Consider the following 18323-nt stretch of genomic DNA (forward strand, 5'->3'; position numbering starts at 1 on the left):
ATAAAACTATGAGCGAGAAATCGATTTTAATATAAAATAATATCGTCGTCGATCTTTCTCTCGCGAATTTCGCAAATATTCTTTCCATTGAAATTTGCACCGGAAATGGTCTCTCTCTCTCTCTCTCTCTCTCTCTCTCTCTCTCTCTCTCTCTCTCTCTCTCTCTCTCTCTCTCTCTCTCTCTCTCTCTCTCTCTGCTTTCAGGATGTCTTTACATCCGAGATAACATTATTCATAACTTGAATAAGAATCTTGACGGTCAGCGTAAGATTCTAGACTCTAGACTATGCAAATCAAATACGGAATGTAACGGATCATCCCTGCTAGAGCTGTGTTGTCGATAGCAAATAACCGAGTCGTATATCATTACAGAGGCGCCTCGGATATCTAGTAGGTGAGTTAGTTAAATTATTAGCACGAGTAGCAACAAATATTGACCTATACTCGCTACCAGTTTAGCATCTCTTCGACATGTGGCTTGATCGTTACCTACGTCGGGGATGTGTTCCTATAGAGAGAGATGGGCGAGGGAGATGCGATGCGGTTTCGCTTACGTCGAGAGACCCGCGCATCGCCGGCGAAATCGATAACATTTCGTGAACGGGGTCCCTCTATACACAGTTTCTTCGGTATTTGCACATTTAATTGCCGCCATGAACTTTGCCTGGTTATCGCCTTCGGCCATCCACCGCTCTTGGGATAAACCGCCCTTTATATGAACCAGTTATTAACCTTTAAGTTCTGCACGCGGGATGCCTTTGATAACGCGAAATTCTATTCCGGAAATGGCCCGTTGCCTTGTTATCCTTGCACTTTAATCTTGATATTATATTTCAAGAATAAATAAAATAATTACTTTCCTATTAATATAACGCGCGTTAAGTATGGAAAGTTAGAATTATTATAAAAAAGAAAATAATAATTAGTTGCAATTTATCCGTCCCATCCAGCAAAACTCGCTCTTTATCTATTAATCTCGTCAGGTTGCTGTGACTGGCCGGGGATATTTTGTAATGAAGAAATTTCATTAGCGCAACTCAAAAGCAAAAGCTCAACGTTGGATGAATGTTAATGGCATTATTTTCATTATACGAATATAATCTGCGCGAGAAAGTTAAAAAGCGTTCAAAATCTCATTCGCCGATTTGGATCTCCTAATTTGAGAAGAGAGAGGAGAAATTAATCTAAATTTAAATCTCTCGGGTTTTTAAATTCACCCTGAAATGTGCTCGTCGCGGATTCCCGCCTTATAAACCGCGAGTGGAATATATAGCGTATCGCGTGTTATCATTTTCTCTCTTCAATCGCGACAGATTATTTTGCGCGCGTGGTCGATTATGAAAATTGTTCCGATCACTCTCTTTCCTCTTTTTTCTTTTTCTTCCTCCGATATCTCGCGCGGCACAGCTGGCGCGATCGATTTCAAGGCAATTTTCTAAAACGTCCATAAATCAATTTTAGCATGATTTCCGAGGAAGATTTCAATAACATTCACGCAATCGTCGTACAAAATTTCATCCCCGATATATATCGCATTAATGATGGTTTCGAATGATTTTTGCGAAAACTCCTGCTTCGATAAAGTTAGAATTACAGTGATGTTATCGAACAGCATGTGAGATCGTTAGATATAATTTTATCGTGTTTCGCAAAATCAGCCAGATGTACTTGTATATTTTAGATTACTTTACAATTTTCGTTATATAAAATAATACAACATATATAGCGTATATAATTGTTTCAAATATCTCTAAATTTAATTTGAATTTAGGGTGCAATTAATTCTAATTTACCAGTCATTTCTACGAACATATACATGTTATGTTACATGTTAAATTCTCATGATTAGCGAAGCTTCATTAACGCGGAAAAGTATCCTCTTCGGCGCAGACTATGTACTCCAATCTCGTTACAAAGTTACGAAACGTGCGAGTTCTTTCGCGTTAAAATATGAATACTGTGGCACTGCTGCTTTTATAACATGGATTTCGAAAACTTTGGTTCGTTAATTTCGTCCAAGCGATCCCATCGCGTCGACATCGTTGAAATGGGAGAGAGAGAGAGAGAGAGAGAGAGAGAGAGAGAGAGAGAGAGAGAGAGAGAGAGAGAGAGAGAGAGAGAGAGAGAGAGAGAGCGGAATATTTTAAACGAAATAACTTTCTAATAGTTTGAATTCGCTATTTGTATGCGATATAGCTGCTAAATAATTCGAATACCAAACGTACAGAGAGAATCTTTCCGCGATAATAACTTGCGCGGGGCCAAATTTACCTTCGTCTGTTTAATTGATAATATTCTTTATCACGATTATAACGCACTTTATCACTTTATTGTTTGCAAATGCTTTCATTGCACACCAATATAACCGTTTATTCATTAATGTTATCATTATCAAATGCACTGCAGCAATACATCTAGAAACCTATACTAATTACATAATTAAAATAGTGGTCCGGCTGACTATCGAGAGCAGTGTTTACCATTTATGAACTACCTGGTCAATATTGTGTAACATTACCTATCGCTTTGTTTACGTCATGAATAGGAAGACTAGAGTAACATGAAATTATTGATTAACGTGACCATCAATAATGCCCTAACATATGTCAGTATAATTATAATGTCTTGCCATTTTAATTATAATTAATGTCTTGAATTTACCTCTCTATTCAAGGAGCTTGTAACTAGAAATATACAGTGCAGTCTGTTGTGTTCCGCTTTCTCTCTCTTTTATCCCTTAAAAATAGCTATTATCTTCAATTCTGAGTATCTTGACAAATCGCGATCTATAATTTACCTGGAAAATACCGGGAAACTCCGGCTACAGATTGCATCGAATTGCGCTTGCTGCGATTCAGGGAAGAGACCGTTTTTCAATTTATCAGCAGATTCTTTTGTAACACAACAATAAGAAATAAACAAGCCAATGTGAAAATAATGCGAGCGCGAAGAATGGACGAGAGAGAATGAAAGCTTTTGCGTCTTATTATAGCGAAATTTCACAAAAATGATTGCGTGTAACTCTGGATCAACATTGTACATGTATAATTGACATTAATACTAAACATAAAAGTTATCAAAATTTTTCATCTACTTCAACTTAAATCAACGTACAATTAATTACTTTAATAATTGTAGATAAAAGTGATACATGACATAGAAATTAATACTGATCAATTTTGTGTCCAACAATATAATGTGTGTCATTTTTTATTTTGTTGAGAATAATATCAATATAAATGAGAATAATTTATAATAATTTCTGTCAATTATTGTCGTTATCAAGCAATTGTAAAAAATATTTTGATACGTATAACAATAGTTTAAGCCGTAATACTAACATATGTACAATGCATATATTTGTATTTGAGCTAATTCGGACAATGATAAAGATGATAGAGCAATCGCGAAAACACAATGATTGTAAATTGCTCGGAAAATTACAAAACGCAGCTGTAAAGATTGCGTTGTAAATCATGTAGAAATTCAGGCAGATATTTACAGATATTTGAAGTTATGAGCATTTCTCCTATGAGAAAACGGGATAATAATGCGACACAATCCTGAACGATCGGGCCATATTTTAGAGTTTATCCTCATTTGGGAGATATCTACCCCACAAGTTATATCGGGTGGCACAATATTCGCCTGTCATGATTGCGAGCTTCATTAAAAAGTTGCGAATCCGCGGTATACTCAATGGCGCGTTTAATTGATGAGCGGTCGATATGTGCAATAAGAGCAATGTGATGTCCGCAACCGCAAGTATCGACAGCTAGAATTTTTTAACGAACGCTGTTATTCCCTCGCAATGTTATTTTTTGAAATTGAAGAAAACTCTCCAACTTTATATTATTAGGCTATACAGGTAGGTCAAGGCGTTTCTCGAAGCGTTACGATGATGCATTTCGGAAAATTTGTTTCGACCTCTCTCGCTGCAGTTGTACGACGTAAAAGTGTAGCGCTCAATTTTGATAAAATAAATGTTTCCACTAAATTTTCTATATTTGCGTCAATATACGTTTTATCATCGTATAAGTATAATAATAGTAATAAATATATTATATGTCTGATAATAAACGTAACAATTTACACTAGTAGTAGTATATTTATTTTTGGTAATAAATTGACATCGTGATTTAAAGTGATATAAATAATTGAGAGCGAATGACTGTAAAACTCACGTTATGTGAAGTTTGTGATTTTGTAATAAATGGTTCCAGGGTACAAGATAACGGACAGAGCCGGATCGAACGAGCTTTAACCGCCCGTGCTCGTTAGCCGGATGCTGAGGTTGAAATAAATAAGTTCAATTTATTAACACGCTCCACGAACGAGGGGTTTCGCACACGCCGACTAGATCTATTCGGATCCCGCACATTTTCACCCTCCGAAATTTGCACATGCTGCGAAAAAATAAAAATTCTCTTAATTCTCTAAACGCGCGAGAGAATTTGATTTACTACGTTACATTCATCGATTCATCATCTAATTTTCTAGCAGATTGCGAAGAAATATAATAATTAAATTAAATTAAATTAAATTAATTAAACTATAATATACAATAATATTATTATTATTACTATTATTATAGTTTAATTAAATTAATTAAACTATAATAATAATATTATTATTACTATTATTACAGTTTATTTTATTTTATTATTATTATTATTATATATAATAGTAATAATAATGATAAAATAATAAATAAATTAAGCTTTTAAAATAAGAAATCAGAACTATTTGAAATAGTGAAAATGACATTTTGGATTAAATTTGTCGGTCATGCCTTACAAAAGAGAATACTAATCTAAATTCCTCTCTCTCTCGCTCTCTCTCTCTTTATTTCGCTTCCGAACCAATTCGCCAAATTGGACGGGTCGCCAAAATAACATGAGCTTCGTAAATTCAAACGGACTACGTAAACTATCGTTGCATTATTAATCACCATATGCGCATAAGTACTCGAGAATAGTGCGGAGTAAGTTCGTGTTATCTAGACAGAGACTGGCTCAAGTTCACGAACGTAATTCATGCCAATTAGAGTTGCCTTATCCATTTCGGGCGTCTAAATTTCTCTTCTTAGAATACTGCGCAATAGACAGTTTCAGAAGAAGGATCAAATCCAAATTGCGCCTGGTTTAAATTACTTCTCGCGATGGACAAATTGCTTCGCTATCACGCTTGAAAGTAACTTCTCAATTCATTTCGAACCCGAAAGTTACAAGTGCATATAATTCTGTTCCGGGATTGGCCCGAATTTCTCGGCGTGATCGAGCTACTAGTACATTTGACAAATTAAGACTTTAAATTTTCAATCTCGACTTGTATATATATCCCTATCAGCATTTTACTTCTCTTTCCGGAGCAAATTTTCCACGCTCCTGTAATGAGATTCATCTAACCGAGATCTCCAGCCAACACTTCCTTTATCTTAACAAAATCTTATAAAAAGCTAATATTCAATATTTTGATATCTCAAACTTTAAAGTCTTAAAAATCTTAAATTTAAAAAGTTTTATTAAAAAATACTATACTATTAAACTATTAATTAAATTTTTGAAGAAAAGTACAACTCTAATTTTTTTTTAAATAAAACAATATTTTTATAATTTTTTGCAACAAATGAATAAATGAATCTGTAGTTATTGTGTAGGAAAAATTGCGCGGTTAGCCGCTGATCAGTATTCACAAATTTTCTCATCAGGGATAAAGAAGGCCGAACGCTTTTGGAATATACCAAAGTAATTTAAAAACTTGGAGGTCCCTATGAGAATAATTTCGAGAGAATAATGCGCGAAAGGATCAGGCTAAATCCTATGTTTGTCGAGGAACGCTTAAACTGCTGAAAGGACGGAAAATTTCCGTCGACGCAAGAGAGAATCAGGCGTGTATATAATGCCGTATACGCCTTCGCAGCTTAGTTTCCTGGAAAAACCGTATCGTATTGTTCTCGCCTCTCGTTTTCGACATTTGTGATTTCACGACGACGCTTCTTACCCGGCTATTTTGATATCGGCCGTCTATACTACGATTCTCTCAGACTCTTTGCGTTTGCTTCGCGCGGAGTTACTTTCTCGCGAAATCCAATAATAAAAGAACAAATCCATTTCTCTCCTCTCTTAATCCTTCGCAGCCACGTGCTGACCCCTGCCAATACTATACTCGATCAATTGGCCATTAAAAAGCAGGGTCATCTTTCATTCTCTCTCTGTACGGTTTCTTTCTCTTGAAAACATACACCCGTGGGATCTGAACCGGCAATGTGGATCGATTTCTTTTACAATGATTGATCTACCTTTCTATTTGTCTCTAAATATCACAGAGCGCATATCTAAACTCGCGAATTTAAAATCTTTATTTTTTAAAGATTTCTTAAAGGAGAAAAAACAAGAAGAAAAAAGAAATTTAAAAATGTTATGTTTTCATCTTTTTAATAAAATCGACTACAAATGAAACATATATATATATATATATATATATATGAATATATATGCAATTTCTACCTGTTCTTTCTCTTCTCTCGCCAATTTATTATTATCTGCGAAATTCTCGCTCTACCGCGATACGTGGATCAGACCGCATTAGATTTTCGCGAAATCCCTTTTACGTTCGAGTCGGATAAAGCGACCCGCACGTAAAATCCTGGGCGTCAATGGCCTAAATTCTGCGGATGGATGCGACGACCGTAAAGAGGAAAAGGAACCGGAGCTTTTGCACCCTTTCGCCTGCTTCCGGCGCGTGTTAATGCACACAGCTGTTGCTTACGGGGAAAAGCGGGGAGGCATGTAAATGCAAGTTGCATTTATAATGCAACGAGCTCGCAAGAATCACGAGCGATCGTGAGATGTGATTTGTCAGCATAATTAAGAGCAACTTCGCGAAACTCGCGACAGAATAAATGTCGATTTTGTCGACTTACGTAGTTGCACGAAGAACCGCCGCGATGTTAAGATGAATATTTATTTCAACCGTTTCCCTCTTTGCTTTTAATAATGCCACACATCTCGCGCAGCCATTAAAGCTTAATTGCACGGAGAGATAACGACGTTACGTCAATGAATCTCGAGGATTGACGTGACTTTCGCACCCCTTTAAGCACGAGTGCATCGTCGACGTTTGTCGGTTCGTCGTGCATCGATCGGCGAAAAGTTTCTCGTATTTGCGATTTCGGGGAAATGCAAATGCTCTCGAATACGCGAGTCGTTGCATTTTTGCTGACGTTCTTATTTGCATTTTACAATGCATCGTCGTAAAACGTATGGGCCTCTTGCACGCATTCTAATTTTTCACCGAGTCATTAAATCGCTCGTGATTAATCCGTTGGCTTTACTCTGTATATATTCGAGTACGTATTGTTATCGTCCAAACTACTTGCAAGAAAACGCCCAACTGTTTACACACGTTTTGCAAATCTGCATCAAAATTCATATAACATTGATAGAATTAATTGTACAATTATAAAATGAATGTAACAATTGTGAATACAATAATAGTATTATAAAATTTATTATTTGTTATTTGATTGTTATTATTTTCTTATTCTATTATTATAATTATTGATTTAATATATTATGAATATAAATTCCTTTTTAATGAATATAAAATATTTTATTTAATTACATTTAATAGATAGAAATTGGCCAAACTAATTTTCCTGACTTTTTTGTAAAATAATTCATAGCGCAAAAATTGACAATCGCATTAAATGCATTTGATTTTTCTGAATTTCATACAGACAGTCTTCAAAGAAGATATAAAGAAACTGTATCCTCACTTTTTATAAGCTCAGCTCGGCCTGTCACAAAGTCCTGACGTTCTGGTAACACGTGTCCTAACTTATTGTTAGCAACCGTCGGAAACTTCCCTTATAAAAGTTGCGTTCTATTGTAAGCTCTATCAGTTACAAATGCACATTACGACGAAAGTAATTTCGCAGTTTCGAGATTCTTCCGTCAAATTAGAGCACCCTAATGTCAACAAATTGCTCGTATTGTGTCGAGAAATGATAGTGTTATCCGTGATTTTTAAAAATTGTAGAGATAATTTTTAAAAAATTATTTTTAATTATCACATAGTATATAAATTCTCGATTTTTCTGTTTTCTTTTTTATTAATTGCGTAACTTATTTGTCGCGCGTTTTAGACGCGAAGCTAGTAGCTCGGACGATAGCAGAGCATTTATCTGCGACAATGAACGACATATCGAGAACCTTTACAACGTTCGACTATTTTTAGAACTACTGGGTGGAGTGCGATCAGATGCACAGTCTGTTGCATGTGAATGCGCTTCCTATACGTTGAATATTCATGCAACACTCTGTAATTTGTGTCGAGTCAAAGGCCCGCAACGTACATTTGCAACCATCAACATAATTTTTCATCCAGCAATCCTCGAATGAAGCGATTTTTCCGAATCACGAAACTAATGAATTTTAATCATATCTTGCGTTCGTGCTGGCTCGCAGCGCCGGTACATCTGATTGCAACCTTGCGTGTGTGGCAGAAAAATCTTTTATTAAAAGCTATGTAATCGCAATGCTTTACAGTTTTTGATTAACCGGCGCGGTTGTGATAGAGCATTGCAAAAAAGGGGGAAAAAAGAAAACAAAAATACTAACGAAAAACACATGCGCCGCTCGCGCATTCAATTTAATTCTATTTCTAGAATTTCGATATTTTCCCGTTACGTTAAATTCATTTTAATTCTGATTGGATTTTTGTATTTGAATAGAATATAGAGATTCAATATCATGTAAATATATTTGTTGTAATGTATATATAGATTTACCCAAATAAAATAATAATTATATCAATTCAGCAAACCTTTTATACACAGTTTCTAGTCAAAATTATTGATAATATTAAAAAATATGCCAATAAATTTTCAATTTATTTTGTAATTCGATTGATTTTATATTCCGACTATATTATAATTTAATAATTTCAATTTAAGAGACTAACATTTTAAAATAATATTAGGATAACTCGTATTGCAGTTTAATGAAAATTCTGTAGAAAATCTAACACGCATATATACATATATCAACGACAAGCTTAAACGGCGTGAAGTTACAGAATGGAAATTATCGGGAGGAACGGTATACAAGTCGGATTGATAGAACACTCTTAATACCCAAGAGTACCGGAAACTGTGCGCCGACACGAGAAATCTCTCAGGAACGTCGACAATATCTCCTCGTTTTTCGCCTAACATTTCTTGCGCGTCGGATCTCAGCTGTTATTTCTCTCTCTCCCTCTCTCGCCGAGAAATTAGCATCAGGCCGCTTATTGTCGCCTATGTCGCTGTTAAGTCGAAGCTGCGAAAAAACGATTGTCTCATCTGGCCCGGCATCTGGCGCGTCGCGTCGTCGACGACGAGAAAACGGCAATTACAGGGAGCAAACGGGAATACATAATACGGTTATTGTAACGCGGCCGTGAGAGAGTAACGTTAATTCTCTAAGAGCTCGGTAAAAGCGCGAACGTCGGCTCGACGTCGCCGGAAAAAGGCGGAAGAGACGACGGACGCGCGGTCGGTCGGTTCAACGGGGCGGAAAGAGAGGGTTGCGAACGGTAAGAGCACAGCGACGAAGGTTTCTCGTTGAATTTCCTCCGCTCTCTTAGCCTCCCCCGCCGTTTCCAGGTCTCTACCACCCTCGCCCCTCGATCCCCATCGATATACCCGGAAGGGCGCTGATGCGCCGGCACAGACCGGTGCTCGGAGCCGCGTTTAAACAGGGAGAATGGAGAATTTCGAACGAGAGCCAGTGGGGTGGTATCGATAATACGTTGCTCGCGCGAGTATCGGATCGGCGCGGCTGAACTCAATGAAATTACTCTCTCTTTCTCTTCCCCTCTTTCGAAGTCTCTCTCGAAAGAGCTCGCCATCGTGATGCGACTCGAGCGCACTTGAAAAATACGCCGCTTGCGCCCGCAATCGGCGTACCCCGATAAAAGACGAGTCGGGATCGTGACTTTGTTCGTAAATTATTCCGTTCCGGTTCCACGTTCCCGCGTTCGGCAATTTTTCTCCATCCTACTGTGCTTTATCCCCATTCGGAGAATTTTTTTCCAGAGATCGAATTCAACCGTTATTTAATTCGCGATAAGCCGGAAAAGCGCGCGATTTGTGATATGTAAAAGTAATAAAACCTCGATGATGGAGACTCTCTTATTTTTCGCGATCGACATTTTTCTCTCCTCTTTTTTTTTCTCTCTCGAACGAAACGTTTTCCCGATATAAATCTACTCGTACGCAAGGTGTTAAGACAACGCGTCGATCCATAGACGAGACGTTTCAATTTCGAAGTAAGCGAAAAAAGAAGAAGAAAGAAAGAAAATTGTCCGATTGATGGAAAAGAAAATTATGTAAATCTTTTGTGTATATATAGCCGATTCTATTACCGTATCGAATTTTCGTCGAGGAAAATGGGCGAACGTGACAATCTCTGAAATATCAAAAGGAAAGATTGCGATTCCCCGCACACACGTGCGTGTAACATCGACCATTCTCTATCTACGGACTATTTCTATATGCGCTTAAAGGGCAGAACTCGCCTACGAGGATGGAAAGGGTACTAAAAGGGTACTACTAAAACGCGGAATTCTAAGAACTCGGTGATTCAAAAAGAGCTTTCGGTTCGTAGAGAAAGCAAAATAGCCTCTGTTGGTTTTTGGGATAACGAATACAAGAAGAATTGTTTTTGGGAAGACCTGCTTTAAATATCGATAGCTCTAGAGAGAGCGAAGAAAAAAAAGAGGCACACACGCGCATTTTGCAACTTTTGAAACATATTTTTATTCGAATTCGTTTACTCATTTCTACGTATTAAAAAATAAAAAAAAAGAATAGACATTTTTTTTAACATTGTAACGTTAATAACTTTTACGCGAAATTCTTGCAAATGGAGAATTTACATATATAACGATGTAGCGCCATGTAGCTCTTGAAGCGCAAATTGATTCTACATAAATCTCTGATTGCGTGATCCTATGTTTTTCCAGCGTAAAGTATAGGTCGCGCTTGTTATGCACAACTGTCGCTTTTTTCTTTAAAGACAAAATTAAGAAGTTACGAGAAAAGTTAACCGTGTTGCTTCATTATACGGTTTTTTTACTCGCCTATTATCTTCTTGCTTACTAAAGACGAAAAAAAAAGTTTTCCTACGTTCCGCGTTTCTCGCGCACAAATTCTTCGTCCAACGTGCGTTAAAAGGAAATTCTTCAGAAGCAGATAAGGACACAGGGATTTACGGCGAGTTTAAGCAACGCTACGAATCGCCGTCGTAATTACTCGAGTATCTCAGTATACAAATGAACATAAAAATAATGCCAGCTCTGGAGTTAACGATAAGCTAGTAATTGCACTCGCAGAAAGGATAAATCTACCTCTAATTCGTAATATAAGACCGCACCCTCATTTGTAAATACTTAAAGTATGTAAAATGTGAACATGTGTAATCTTTAAAATCTTTTTTATTCATATTTGCTAATTAATATAAATTTTACGAGATTGGTTAGATTGAATTTTTCGTTTAATTTTATGGATATCATTTAATACTCTATATTATTCGCGCACGAATTAATATTTATTTTCGTGTTCTTTATCGCATCTCTTTATTTATTATGTATCTTTACTTTTACATACATCAAAAGTTACTTCCTTTAGATCCCAAAGAAAAGATTGTCACGCACACGCGTACGAATTTTTTTTCTTTCTCACCGCTGATTAAGAGATGAAACGTCGAAATGACGAAATTGCATCAAAGGTAAATCGCGAAACAGTCAAGATCGCTCTCGTAAACTGCTCTCGTACAGGAAACCCCTCTTGGACACGCGCTCATTATTTAAAGCACATTGCGAGAATTGCATCGGTGCGGCATTTCTTGCCGGTATATGTATACGAAAATCGAGTCGTATCGTTGTTGTCACGTCGTACTCGGTCATCGGAGAGATCAGTGATTTCTCGCGCGCGCACAGGGGCGCAAAGGGGGAACGCGAGGGTGGCAAATCGAATCTCCGAGAACGTTCGTGCGATCAGAAGAAGATGAAAAAGCAAGGAAAAGTCGAAGGGCTGCGCTCGCCCGAGGGTATCGGGAGAGGTGAGGAGATATAGAGAAAGCCAAACGAGAGGGAGGCTGAGGACGAAAGAGGGTTGGAGGGTTCGGGCGACGTGCGAGCGTAGTACAGAGAGAAAGAGAGAGAGAGAGAGAGAGGGAGGGAGGGAGGGAAGGAGGGAGGACAGGGTGCTTCGACGTAAAGGGGACGTGAACGGAGAGGGTTGAAACGACGCTTGCGCCATACCGCTTCTATCTACTTGTCAGCCAAGCGGGGTTGCCACCACCCTGGCTCTCTCGTTTCCCTTTTTCATCCTCTCTCTCTCTCCATCCCCGTCGAGCTATCTCTCTCTGCGCGCGGCGCCGCAATACTCGATAACAAACTCTACAGTACCAGTACTGGCACGGTACTCCGGACCACCGGATCGCCCTCTTCGCCGTCGCCACCGGTGGCACATCGGTAATCGCAGACGAACGAGCGAAAATCAGTCATTTCACACGCCGCGAATTTCGTCTCAAGCGTTGAATAATTTTGGGAGGACTTTTTTCCTCTCGTCGTGGAACGAATATATATATGTATATATCGGTAGATCCCCCGGCTCTTTTCTCGCGCTTTTCCCCTTACGGAAAAGTTTTCGTGAGATGCGTCTTTCCCTCGGCATCGTGCGTGCGTCAGGACGCGCGTCATTGATCGCGATCGCGATAAGGCAGCTTCCAAGTTTCTCTTTTTTTTTTTTGCTTTTTCCCGTCCCTTATCGTCGCTCTTCCGATTTAACCTTGCGTACGCGATTCACAGCTGTCGCGGCGCGAATTTATATTTGTTCCCGAAAATTTATATACTTGATCTAAAAAGAGAAAAGTGAGTGCTGTAACTTGACAATATTTTTTTACACAGTTTTTATAAATGATCGTAAAATTAAAATTATATCTTATTTTCCTATTCGATTACGTAGATAAAACTTTCATGAGTGAGGTGTGAGTACGAGCGAAGCCAGGGCTGAATTTCCTACAAGCTAGTTTCACCAATGTCGATTAACGCAAACTGTGATTGACTGAGGGTCGGTTGTAGTAACGTCGCTTAGGGCCCTGACATCAGTTAAGTCAATCTCCTCTCTCTCTCTCTCTCTCTCTCTCTCTCTCTCTCTCTCTCTCTCTCTCTCTCTCCATGTTCATATCATAGATATAGAACTATAATCTACAAAGAGATAGCCAATCACCGAGCCAGGTTCGCTTCGACCTATCGTGATTGATACAACACCAGTTCCCTCCAACTCACCGTTCACCATCTATATATCGTTACGGAGAGGGATGAACGACACGAGGATTAGTGCGCTCGAGGAGTATTTCCGTTTTACAGCCACTCGAAATTATCCTCCGCACGCGATCTACGGAAAGAGCGAAAATCGACGGGGAGATCGATTAAAATCACATCCGCGCTGCAGAGTTAATCGACACGAGCCGGCTTTTGTTCGCTCCCCGAAAAAGACGGTCATCCGTCCACCTTGCCGCTCTCTTTGTGCGCTGCTGGTTATGGTGTATAACTTGTTGCTCCCAGGCAAACGAACGTGCAGTGAGCGCGGATTGCAATTTCACATCTTCGAGCCGGCCGTCAATGGCAGATTGCCATGCCCGCTTTTGGAGATCCCCCTGTTTTTTTCCTCGTCGTTCGTTCTCCGCCTCCCCCGGGTACGGTACGGCGATAAAAACGAACCGGTCGTCGAACGCGCGTTTGTTACTCGGAAGTGAGGAGAAGAGGTGGACACGAGAAGGGAGGAGGAGAGAGGGAGAAAAAAGGAAAGAGAGAGGATAGAGCAGAGAAATATCGCTCGAAGGATGTACGGGATCCCGATGGTCCCGTCCTTCTATTCTCGACCGACCTTCCTCGTTATTTGCGGCTTAGGACGGGCTACAGAACAAACACAGTCGTCGCGACCAATTCCTCCCCCTTTCCCCTCCTCTTTCCTCACATACGATATTTGCCGTCGCGATTATCCCGTTTTCTCACGCCAATTCTCGCCCGATTTCGACCTCCCTCGATCTTTGAGCTAGCTCGATCGCCGGTGGATATCGGACAAATTAAAAAGTTCGGGGAACCGTCCCCTCCGGGTCTCGAAATCTCGATCTTCCCTCTTCCCCCGCGAGAGAGATCGAATCGACTGCAGGATATCATTCGCGGATCGAGATTATACCGCGGAAATAAAGTTCTCTCTTCGCTTCGAATAATTTCCACACTCAATCACAATTATCGATGCATGATCGAAGAATGAGAATGCTTCATAATAAGGAGATTTAGTTCAATGAAAAATAGAGAAAAAGAAATAGAGCCTCATACACTCATAAATGTTAGTTGAAATTAATAATTAGTTTGATTGCCCTTTAGAGGTAAAATTATAGAAAGAATCATTTAAATTTTTTAAGTTTGACTAATATGATTTATGAAAAATATCATATCGATAAAAATTATCATCTCGCGCAATTTCAATTCCTCTCACGTATCTTAGCGCTTGTGTCTCTCTTAAATTATATATATCTTTCTCTTTCTCTCTCTCTCTCTCTCTCTCTCTCTCTCTCTCTCTCTCTCTTATGGGAAGAATTCGATTTTGTGGGACGAGGCGCGGCGGGATGACAAATTGAATTTCTCAGTTGTCCTCTACCAGCCCCAGGGGGTAAAAGTCCGTGCTCATAAGGGCTAAAAGTCCGTGCTCATAAAGGGCCTTTATTTATTAAAAGGACAGAAGCTCGCGCGCGCATCTCACACACTCTCGAGATTGACACACTCGATTTCAGGGGCGAGTCGCGATAAATTGACCGAGTAAACAAGACAGGAAGCTCTCCTCGCGGTTTCCTTTCGGCTCTCTCTCTCTCTCTCTCTCAAATCCGAAAAGTGGCAGGAATTAACCAATTATCGCGTTACTCTAAAAGTGCACTTCTCGGCTTACTCCCGCGTCAACAGACCGCGCGTTTTCCAGGGGGAAACGTGAGGTGCCGAATGCTCGCCGCGAGAATTAAGTAGTTACGGATCGCTTCGGTCAGACCGCAACCGCGTTTGCAGTTTTTCCGCTGCTTAAAATTCTGCCGTCGAGCGAGCGCAGATTTCTTGACGAAGTTTGACGAAGTAAAGGGATTAAGTAGTTACGGATCAACAGTCGACGAGATTTAATTGATATACTTCCTCTCTTTTTCTTTCCTGTTAGAAATTTTAAACGTCCATTGTTTGGTTCTGAAGGACGTAGATATACATATAACAAGAACTTGCTTCAAATTTTACTGTAAATATTTTTCACGAGAATTTAAATTATTTGAGATTCCCATTATTCCCCGGTTGCAACTTTCAGCGCAAATGAGAACTAAGACTTTCTTTCCATCGAGTTTCGATTGTTCTGCGGATTGAAGTTGCGCTTCCACTCTCGAGATTCTCTCTTCGCCCCAGTAATAAATGAACTCCCCTTCTCCTTGCTTTCTAATGTGCCGGCTATGCCGCGAAATTAAGAAAAATAAGTACTCGGATGTCGTTTCGAGTATATCTCACTCCTAACTTTGCAACACTGCAAACTTTTGTTGGCCGCTTCTTGCGTCCCGGCAAACTGCGCGAGTTAAATAGTTACGAATTGTTTACGCCTGACTGTGTAACATCCGTATTTCTTTCGCGTCCCGATGCCGATTTGTGATGTCATTTATTTCGCGAATGGATTTCGGGGAACAATAAAATCTCAAACAGTTGCTCCCTTCAACGAGTGAAACTAATTTTTCTATCGTTCCAGAGCGACTCTGCCGTGAATTTTCTTCAAAGCGCTCTGGAAAAAGAGCTATAAGAAAAATTAAGTAGTTAAAATTTAAATTAAGTCAGCCTCATAGTTCGTACTTTGTCGATACTTTCCGTCATTTCGTAATTTTCTCGTTACTACTTCTCTTTTTCCCCTCTTCCCTCTTCATACACACACATTTAAAAAATATATAATTACTGTTTTATTATTAATCCGCCTTAATTACAAAACACTATATTTAAGCATGTATAATAATTAGCGAATCGTTTATATTAAACCATTTCCTCATTTTGTCACGCAAAACGTGACTTGTAAAAAATTAAAAAATTATATTTTGTTCTTGTTATTCTTTTATTCAATTTCTATATTTATGACTATTATAGAAAATTTTATAATTTACGAAGATTAAATTATTGCTTTTATTTCCACAGATGTAAGGATGCTTTAGAATTTCTTATCATGAAAAGTGGCTGTTAATTCGAAAATAATCCTTTAATTTCCAAAAAATAAAAAAATATGAGAATTACGTGCTCCTTCTGGTAGATTTAATTCACATTCTTCTTGGTGAGAACCTGCCGCTGATTTGTGACGCTATTCCAACCGCGGCGGACATTCCGAAAAGCTATGAGAACTTAGGAATTACGAACCTCTTCGAGTGAGAAAATCTAACGCGGTTATACCATCAGCATCCTGTGAGCGAGGATTCTGCCATCGAATTCTCGCTGGAGACGCTTGAAAATTTTTGCAATCGATTCTTCCAAAAGTATCAAATCGTACTTTACAAAGTTAAAAATACAAGACCAGCTAATGCGATCTCTTCATATTATCAAGAATTTTGTAGACTTCGATATCAGGCAGAAAATGTGAAATATAAACCGTCAGATATTTTTCTTTCTCTTAGCTACACTTTATTTTGGGACAAATAATCATGAAGCGATCGACAATCGTAAAAATAAAATTTGTCATCTCATGTATTTAAAGAAATTTTCTAAAGGTTGAAAAAAAAGTTGTGTGACATTTTATTCTAATGCACTAACTAAATTCTTCATCTCTTTTCTTAATTAACTGTTCACTGCGTTTCCCCTTTTAAACATGTCTCCTGAAGCAACATTTTCTCGCTTTCTAACTCTTGTAAAGCTACCTTTATTGCTTGTCAGGCAACTTTCGAGATCTTGATGGCACAATGGCTTTGGAAACTGGTTCCCTCTCTTGTGAGGACGATCATCCAAGAACCGGCTCTTTTACGCGCTTTGTTTGTTCCATCCCGAAAAAACGTCGGACCGACCCCCCGACGTCGACCGTTTAATTTTCCTTCGGCGCTTCCGCTCACGATCTCGGCAATTTCCGGAAGGGTCATTAACGCGGATCGTCTCTCTTCCTTTGTGCCCATCGCCGATAGAAGAGGCTTACGCTTTTCTTATCACAACTGTTTCTCTAACACGCGACGCTCTTTTAAATCTATTAAAGCAGAAGGATTTGAGAGAGAAACGCACACGAGGGACTCCATTAGAATTGCCGGCTTAGCGATTTTCGAAGATCCGAGACTCGTCGTATTTTTCCTCTACTTCTTTTCCCTTTTTTTCTTTCATTTTCCCTCTCTCTCGTTCCGATATCGAAAGAGCGACACAGGGGGAAAGGAAAGAGGAACGGCGACTAATTGGAAACCCGACCACGGAGATTAAAGATTTCCCGGACCCGCCCTTTTCTCTCGCGGCGGCGCTTAACTGAAATTACGTCAACTAGCGAGTGCGGTTGTACATTATCGACCGACATAATTGGGTATTCATTAGAAATAAATGGCCGCTAATGCGATTTCGGGCAGATATCTCTCTTCCCTCTCCCCCCCCCCTCCCTCTCTCACTCTATTTATCTATCCATCTATCTATTTATCATCCGTCTATGTCTTACCGATAATGCAATATCGGGCGCGAAAAATCAAGTTACTTAAAACGATAAAAACATTATAAATCCAATAGCGCGCACGCACGCGGCCCTTCCTCTTCCGCAGTAATGATTGGACGATTTAATCATCCGCTACACCGGCGAGACTCATCAAGGCACGAGCGAACCCGCTGAGAATCATCGTCGCGAAAACACATCGGACACGTCGTCGTCTTTAAAAGGGGTAGACCCATCGTCTCGCCGTTATATCCCAGTGCCGTTAACATCGTAGACAGTCTTGTGATAAATTTCCAGCGCACAGTGAAATAAGTTCACGCCGTGGATCATCAGGTAGGTCCCCCCACTTTCTCGTTTTGTAAAACTTGTAATACAGAGGATAAGGTGGGAGAGTACGAGATATATGTGTTTCTAATAAACTTCTGAATATCATATGAAAAGCCATAAAAATTTTCACTGCAAAATAAGCGCGTGTAAATTATATAAGCCACTACTACAAGCTCGTAAAATTTTGATACTTTCTTAAAATGATCGCAAAACCGGTTGCGTTTTATATTCTCGACTTTATCATTTTTCTCCCGCATGGTGATGAAAGTAA

At 39.1% G+C, this 18323-nt stretch overlaps 2 protein-coding genes across 11 annotated transcripts in view; one reads left to right on the plus strand and one right to left on the minus strand.

Moving 5' to 3' along the window:
* Nucleotides 1-18323, minus strand: part of Tn (tripartite motif containing protein thin) — a 120519-nt gene that overhangs the window by 93004 nt on the left and 9192 nt on the right. The window lies entirely within an intron of this gene.
* Nucleotides 12466-18323, plus strand: part of 5-ht1 (serotonin receptor) — a 126231-nt gene continuing 120373 nt past the window's right edge. For 2 of the 10 annotated variants that reach the window (XM_083058461.1, XM_083058462.1), the window contains exon 1: nucleotides 13173-18058. The gene's annotated coding sequence lies outside the window, so the exon portion shown is untranslated. The other 8 variants (XM_083058454.1, XM_083058456.1, XM_083058459.1 and 5 more) reach the window with 8 other exon arrangements.

Source organism: Prenolepis imparis, unplaced genomic scaffold (genome assembly GCF_030444845.1).
Source record: "Prenolepis imparis isolate NDT839.2.m4 unplaced genomic scaffold, iyPreImpa1.0 SCAF_2, whole genome shotgun sequence".
NCBI classification, from domain to species: Eukaryota; Metazoa; Arthropoda; class Insecta; order Hymenoptera; family Formicidae; genus Prenolepis; species Prenolepis imparis.